The following is an 8,016-nucleotide window of genomic DNA, read 5'->3' as shown; positions in this document are numbered from 1 at the left end:
AAACTTTCTTCAGTTAAACAAAGAGAAAACTGAAGTCATTGCGTTTGGAAACAAAGATGAAGTTCTCAAGGTGAATGCATACATTGACGCTAGGGGTCAAACAACTAAAAATCAAGTCAGGAATCTTGGTGTGATTCTGGAGTCTGACCTTAGTTTCAGTAGTCATGTCAAAGCAATAACTAAATCAGCATGTTTTCATCTCAAAAATATTGCAAGAATTAGATGCTTTGCTTCCAGACAAGACTTACAGAAACTTGTGCATGCTTTCATCACCAGCAGGGTGGATTATTGTAATGGCCTCCTCACTGGCCTTCCCAAAAAGACCATTAGACAGCTCCAGCTCATTCAGAACGTTGCTGCCAGAATTCTGAGCAGAACCAGAAAATATGAACATATCACACCAGTCCTCAGGTCTCTAAAATGGCTACCAGTTACATTTAGGATTGATTTTAAAGTATTATTAATGGTATATAAATCACTCAGTGGACTAGGACCTCAATACATTGCTGATATGCTCATTGAATATAAACCCAACAGATCACTCAGATCATTAGGATCACATCAGCTAGAAATACCAAGGGTTCACTCAAAGCAAGGAGAGTCAGCTTTTAGCTATTATGCCAGTCGCAGCTGGAACCAGCTTCCAGAGTAGATCAGATGTGCTCCAACAGTAGCCACATTCTAGTGTTAATTTTGTCACCTATTTTTAATTTAGTCTTAGTCTTAGTCTTGTGCATATCATTTTTTGTTAGTCAAGTTTTAGTCGAATAAAAGTCTCATCATTTTAGTCTAGTTTTAGTCAAAAGACAACTCAAGGTATCTTAGTCAAGTTTTAGTCGACTAAAAGTCTCGTCATTTTAGTCTAGTTTTAGTCAACTAAAAGTCTTGTTATTTTAGTCTACCGTAAAACTTCAAATAATAGCCGAGTCCCAAATAGACGCCTGTCTCTTTTAGACGCCTGGTGTGACGACAGGTTTGGGTAAATAAACGCCTGTCTCAAATAAAGGCCTGGTCTGTTTTTTAGTTTCGGGCTGTATTTAATCTTCTAAAACCCGTCAGATCGTCTGTTTAAGCTAGTTCTATGGTGCAGATTGCACACGCTAAAGTTTTGCTTACTGGTAGATGTCACGTGACAGACGCAGTTATTCCGTTACTCATCACTATGAAAACACAACAAGGTTCGTCGTCAGGTTTGAAGTGATGATGACAGTAGCGAAGTGGCAATCGGGAGAGTCAGGATTTTTCCGCCACACTTTGTATTTCTCACGCGGAAACACTATTGATCATATTTAATATGCTGCAGCGCCCAAAATGTATCTGACCGCACTGCTCTCTCTGTCAAGCCGTCTCCCCTGGAGTTCTAGTCCAGCGAGCCCATCCAAAAAAAAAAGAAAGAGGCTACACAATAGCCAATCAGAGAATAGCACTGTTGTATCTGGGTAAGATTTCACGCAACAACCAATAAAAAAGCATATCCTCATTTGCTTTATTTATGCTGCCAATAATTTAAGACTGTTATACTTACACAAACTAATTTGTTAAACACATTCAAATTATAAATAAAACGTAATATGTGCCATGTGGTAACCTCCTGCTGTCATGCTGGAACAATTAAATTAAAAGCCTGTCTCTTATAGACGCCTGTCTCTTTTAGACGCCTGGTGTGACGATAGGTTTGGGAAAATAAAAGCCCGGGCTATTTGAAGTTTTACGGTAATTTTAGTCAAAAGAAGACTTAATATATCGTAGTCAAGTTTTAGTTAAAACATTTTTGTCTTTTTAAAAAGAAATTATTTCTGAGATTATTTCTGATAACCATTTTAGTCAAATAGGGTTACACACATCTCAAATATTGGTTACACTTGTTGAATGATTTTTGTTGAATGCAACTTTGTTAATGGCGGTGACGTATCTCTATTGCGTGTAAATTGCGTCACCATTCATTCAGTGATGGGCGATAGGAAAGCACCCAGACAGCGATCAGTTACTAATAATAAGCTCCCAGGTGAAAAAGAAATATATTTAAATAGTATTTTTTGGGACATACTTAATATATTTAAAAGCTACTATACTAAATGCATATTAAATGTATTATATTGAACCCACTTCAAATATATTAAATGCATTTCAAGATATATTTAAAGTCAATTTTAATCTATTTGCATTATATTTAATATATTGAAATTGTGTTAAATTGGAACAACTTCAAATATATTTAGTGCAATTTAAGTGTACTTCTTTAAAATTCATTTGAAATGCACTTCTCATACACTTAAAAATACAGTTAGAATACATTTAAAGCTTAATTTAACTGTGCTTTAAGAACACTTTAATAGTACTTCAGCATATTAGAAATATACTAGCATTGCATTAATAGAAATGTATTAGCATTACACTTCTATTTTATTATAAAGCTGTTTTTAATATTTAAAATGTTATATTAAAATCATTAAATTTTAAGACACATACACAGATTTTGAATACAGAACAATTTAATATACTTCATATTGTGTTGTGTACATTACAAAAATACCTAAAGTAAATTAATCAAGCACAGAGACATACATAATCTCTTGACCAATGAGAAACATATAAAACGAATATCAGAGAAATGCAATTACAGAGCTACTTCTATCAAATTGTACAACATTAACATTAAATGTATTAATGAAAAGTACACTATGAATATGCAATCACTAAATATTCATAAGCAATGATTATATAATAATCATAATGTAATTATCTGCATAAAAAGTTAATGAAAAAAAAATGTTTAAGTGCAATTTAAAGACGGAGTGCACAATGTTTGAAAAACGCTTTGGAAAAGGAAATTGGGCCGACTACCAAAACACACTTGTAGCCAACCAGCAGTAAGGGGCGTGTCTACTAACCGACATCCTTGCCGGGGTTGCGTATGTGTGTGGTGGCTCTATCAAAAGAAGGTCCAGATTCTATTGGGGTAGAGGCATGTTTGTTTAGGTAATTTCAAATGTTAACATTGGCTTTCAAAAATAGTGCACTCTGCCTTTATCCAACTTAAGATAAACCTATAAAAAGCTGAACTAAAACACAAAACAGTTTAGATGTCACATGTTTAAGTGGAGGGTGACTTCTTCTTGCAATTCAGACACCGTAGTAATTGAAGACTGCTTTATCACACGGGCTGTGAAAAGGAAACAGAATATACCAATTAACCAATAATGAATGAACATTTGGCTATCCATGTTTAAAATAAATTGGCATAGATATTAGGGGTGGCACGGTTCACAAAACCCTCGGTTCGGTTCGTATCACGGTTCTATGGTCACGGTTCTCGGTTCAGTACGGTTCTTGTTGTTATTTTTTCTTTAAATTTTTAACACTCCAGAAATGTATTATCTTATTAATGTATTAATTATCCATAATTTAGGATACAGTATTAAAAAAAAGTTATATCATGTAATCATGCACAAACTGAATTTGACTTTAAGCACATTATTGGGACCATCCCTGAGGAAAGCCAGGTGAGATTTTGAAACAGCAAGAGGGAAGACATTGATGATTTCAACATGCTTTTCATTTATTTGGCAAAAAAGAGAATGTGTATTGCCATCTACATGAACTTTATGTGCATTTTTAGCACACAAAGATAACTTGCATTTATTAAAATGCCAACTTCAGTGTAGCTCTTAGATTTATCACTGAGAGGCTGCTTTAATACTGAGAGTATATGTGGACGAGAGAGAAACATAACCTTTACACTTGTAATATTTAAATCCGTCTCTTTTGTCCACTTTTGACCACTTCTGTCCTGATTACTTTGAGGGGCAATTTCTGGAATAAGATCGCGCAACTTTCACACGCTAGCAAAATGAAACTACGCGGAAATCAGCCGCTTTAATTTTATCAATGAAAGGCTAAAAATAGCGCTAAAGACGTAAAATAGTACCTCAGATTAGATAAATGGTCGGAGAGAAGGCGGTCTCCTGTGGCTGTTCGAGCACATTCAACCCATAGACTGCAGTTCAATCTATTGTTTTATTTCTGCTGTCATCATAGGTAACATGAAATAAAAATATGTTTCCACACACCAAACTTATACGACGCTGGCGCATCCCTTGCGAAAATTAACCATGGTTATATTGTGGTAAAAGCGTAGTAACCATGGTTTTTTGGTGTATTGATTACTATCAGCAAAACCATGGTTTTACTACACTAACTGTGGTTTAACTATGGTTTTTGAAAACCATGATTGTCAAAACCATGGTTATTTTGTAGTTACTATGGTTTTACTACAGTAACCATGGTTTTTTGGTTTTAACTGTAGTAAAACCATGGTTAATTTTCGTAAGGGATCCTCCAACTGCGGGCAGACTTCCTTTTCTCTCCCACTTGCCATTTCTATACGTAACATAACCTGCAGTACTTAAACTCCAAACCAGTCACCTCTTCTTTCGCGCGAAAGGGTAACACGCTATCTGAGGTCACATACAGGGCATGAGACTACATTGCGCATGCCATGAACCGTTGAACCGTGCGGTACACACGCGCTCCGAACCGAGACAAGCGAACCGAACGGTTCAGATTTTTTTCATGGACCGTGCCACCCCTAATAGATATGCATGTATGGAAGTTTTGTTAACTTCTCAGTTTACCTTTTAAAGCTTTGACTGTGTCCTCATCAAGCGTGTCAGTTTTATCTGTCAGAGCACTCTACAAGTGGGAATGAAGATAGGATTAGAACAGGCTCATGAAATAAAGCAACCTGTGTGTATTACAGGATATGTTTTACATTGATAATTGTGTTTTATTTGAACCTAGATCATTTTCCATTGTTTGTCTATTGTGGTCTTGCAAACTTAAGGTTCACCTCTTTTTAAGGAGATTTAAGGAAATCAGAAATGATGCCAAACAGGGCTCCAGACTGCTATCAAATGGTGGCATTTTGCCACCTAAATTTGAGAGTGTGCCACTGAATTTTACATCCGGTCGCACATGTGCGACCAGCAAATTTGACCTTTTTTTGTGATATGACCACTGATCTATATAAATGACTGGATTGCGCATAGAACGCTTGACGTAACTGCGTGAGGTGAAGCCAGCGCAGAGTTCGAGCCGCCATCTTGGTATACCCAACCGGCAGAGAGCGTCATTGACTTCCATTCAAAATCATGATCAAAATGTACCCCCTTTACAGCGTATCAGTTACACAAGGTTAATTTTTAGGATATGTGTACGTTAATTATTTATTAATTCTGGTGTTATTTGCAATGTTTATGTTTTAATCGGGCAGGATAATGGATTTATAAAAAACCGTTAATGTGAGTGTGTCTGTTGCATTTGTTAATGACACGGGTATAAATAAAGTTTTGTTTGACATTCAGCTACACTGTGACGGTCAGCGTTATATCTCTAAATAAGTTTAGGTAACTTGTAAGTTTAGATAACATAATTACAAAACTAGCAAATTATTGCATGCACATACTGTACAAAGCATGATTATTTATTTAGATTTCAGAATGAGCACGTTTATTGTCATTAATACTAAATATGCTGCGGTCTGTCTGCTGATCTGATACTGTAATAAAGATGAATGTATAATAACTGTTTAAAACGCAAAATGTACAACTTTCAGTAAATAACTATTTACATGCTTTGGACGTTTGTGTTGTAATAATGTACAGGGTAACTTCAGATATAAAAACGAAGACGAGTAAAGTGATGTTTTATCATTAAAATCTGATAACGTCCATTGATTTAATAGAACGTTTGGGTATACCAACATGGCGGCGCGGTGGCTTCACAAGTGTGACGTCATGCGCAATCCAGTCATTTATATAGATCAGTGGATATGACACTAATCTGAAACAGCACATTGTAGTTTCTGAATCTATAATTAAAGTATTTATTAGTAATACAGTCTAAATTAGTAGACATGTGAATATTTGGTTAGCATGTTGTTTTACCGTGTGTGCCCCTAAATTTTCTGGTTGCGCCCCTAAAATTTTCAGTTGGGGCCACTGTGCTCCTAGTAAAAAAAGTTAGTCTGGTGCCCTGCCAAATGGTGCAATGATGACTAGGCCAAGTCCCTTACAGCTTTACAATAAAAAAACGTTTTTTACAAGAATAATTCAAAAGGACAGAAATTAGCCACCTGGAATGGATGTGTTGCAAACGTTTTTCTTCACTCCACATTTGCCCCGATTCAAAAATGTCAATAGCAGTTGATCTGAAAAACAACAGGCAGGTAAATGATGATTAATGATTTGTTTTCGTTTTAAGATTTACTTACCCCGAGTACAATATATTAAGACAATATAATATAATCAAACCCAGCCTCGGCAGTTTTACAATCTCTCATAAAAGTATCCCTTCTTACAATGTCATTTTTGTGTCCATAATGTAATTAGAAATACATTTAAAAATATACAAAAAGACAATAAGGTTGTCAAGATTGAACTGATATAAACATTAGCCATTGAACATTACTGGAGTTATAATAAACATATGGTCATACCATGGTATTTTCAGGTAAGACAGCTCAAACATTCATTTTAAACTAACGTTAGCGTTGCAAGAGAAACATTAGAAAAACTTAAACGTGAAAACAAATAGCAACAACAAACTTACCACCAAGAATAAGTCTTTCTATGCGCTATATCTTCATTTGTTCCTGTCTACTTGGGATCTGGTTGGTCATATTTATGTCGCTGTGCTAAAAAAAAAGAAAGGTTTTAATGATTTCTGAAATGCTTAAGAGAAATGCCTAACGTTAGTCAGAAAATAAAGATGTTCCAATTACCACACGCAACACAGACATAACGTTACATAAAGAAGCTGGGTTAAATGTAATGTAATGTTTTACTTATTTAATAGTTAACTAAATAAAGAAATGTGAAAATCTGTCATCACTTACCCTCGTGTTGTCTCGTTCATCTCCAAACAAAAAGCGAAATACTTTTTCCCTCGACGTCAGATCCACTAAAACTGCTCATATTTTAAATCGAGTTGTTTTATCTTAGTCCTCTGGTGAAATATGATCGCCGATTAATTAAATAAATACGTTTAATGCAGAGTCGCCATCTAATTTAACAGTTTATACGTTTAATGCAAGCAACCGCATGTACCTCAACTGAACTGAACAACAGCTTTCAAATAGCACCGTGACGTGTCACTATGACAACAACCAATCAGGTTTAGTCACGTGTGTCACGTGTGTTGTTTGAAATTAAACACTAGCAAACTTAAGATTTTAAGCAAATCTTTGAAAAAATAGCTTATTGTGCAATCGGAATGATATAATGTTGAAATGCTTGAAGAAAGTTCAATGTTAGCTTATTACAATTAATGAATCATGTTTTGAAAAAAGTATGTTCCCTTTCAGTCGGTCACTACGACGTCACGTCGTGACCGACGAATTGGGAACCGCTTCGCGGGTGACCTATCTGCTTCGAGAAACCTTTAAAACGCCAATGAACTTGGCATGCAGATAATTGCATCTGCCGGCGCCGCCCCGCCGCGCAGGTATTTAATGAGCGGCAGGTGCAGTTATCAAATCAGCTTTTTTAGCTTCGAAAGCTGGCAGTGACACTGCTCACGAGAAGCTGCTCTTCTGGAATAGATCTCGGCGTGCTAGTTGGTTGGGCGAAGGCACCACAGCGGGGCTCGCGAGTGTTTCCACCTCTTATCTTTTTTGTGATCTCTTTCACATTTTTTAGTTGAGTGTGTGCGTTCTCCTCCCTGTGTGCTTCATCAACTACACAGCTAAAAGAGTGATTTCCCCTAAAAGAGCTGCAGTTGAACTTGCGTCTTTTTAAAGACAGCCGTTCACTGCTCACGGGCGTTAAGCGTCTTTTTAAAGATGTCTTTTCGTCCGTGTTCGACTCCTGGATGCGATAAATACATGATTCCTCGTGATGGACACGATCGCTGTCTCTCGTGTTTGGGTCTCCAGCACGCTGAGGCGGCTTTCGTGGGAGGGACATGCTCCGCTTGCGAGAGCCTGACTCTTGCGGATCTGCGGGGTCGTGTGGCGTT

At 36.6% G+C, this 8,016-nt stretch overlaps 1 long non-coding RNA gene across 2 annotated transcripts; it reads right to left on the bottom strand.

Moving 5' to 3' along the window:
* Positions 1-2,634: 2,634 nt before the first annotated feature.
* On the bottom strand, positions 2,635-7,094 carry LOC135751934 (uncharacterized). 2 transcript variants are annotated; one of them, XR_010533085.2, is made up of 5 exons: positions 6,896-7,094; positions 6,610-6,694; positions 6,134-6,208; positions 4,635-4,692; positions 2,635-3,163 (listed from the first exon to the last, which is right to left on the bottom strand). It is a non-coding gene; the product is annotated as an uncharacterized lncRNA (long non-coding RNA). The 2 variants fall into 2 exon arrangements; XR_010533084.2 differs by having other exon boundaries at positions 6,610-7,094.
* Between the last annotated feature and the right edge of the window lie 922 nt (positions 7,095-8,016).

The sequence above is a fragment of the Paramisgurnus dabryanus genome, chromosome 7 (genome assembly GCF_030506205.2).
Source record: "Paramisgurnus dabryanus chromosome 7, PD_genome_1.1, whole genome shotgun sequence".
Classification (NCBI taxonomy): Eukaryota; Metazoa; Chordata; class Actinopteri; order Cypriniformes; family Cobitidae; genus Paramisgurnus; species Paramisgurnus dabryanus.
The sequence above is the reverse complement of the archived record's forward strand: the minus strand, read 5'-3'. Positions and strand labels throughout refer to the sequence as shown.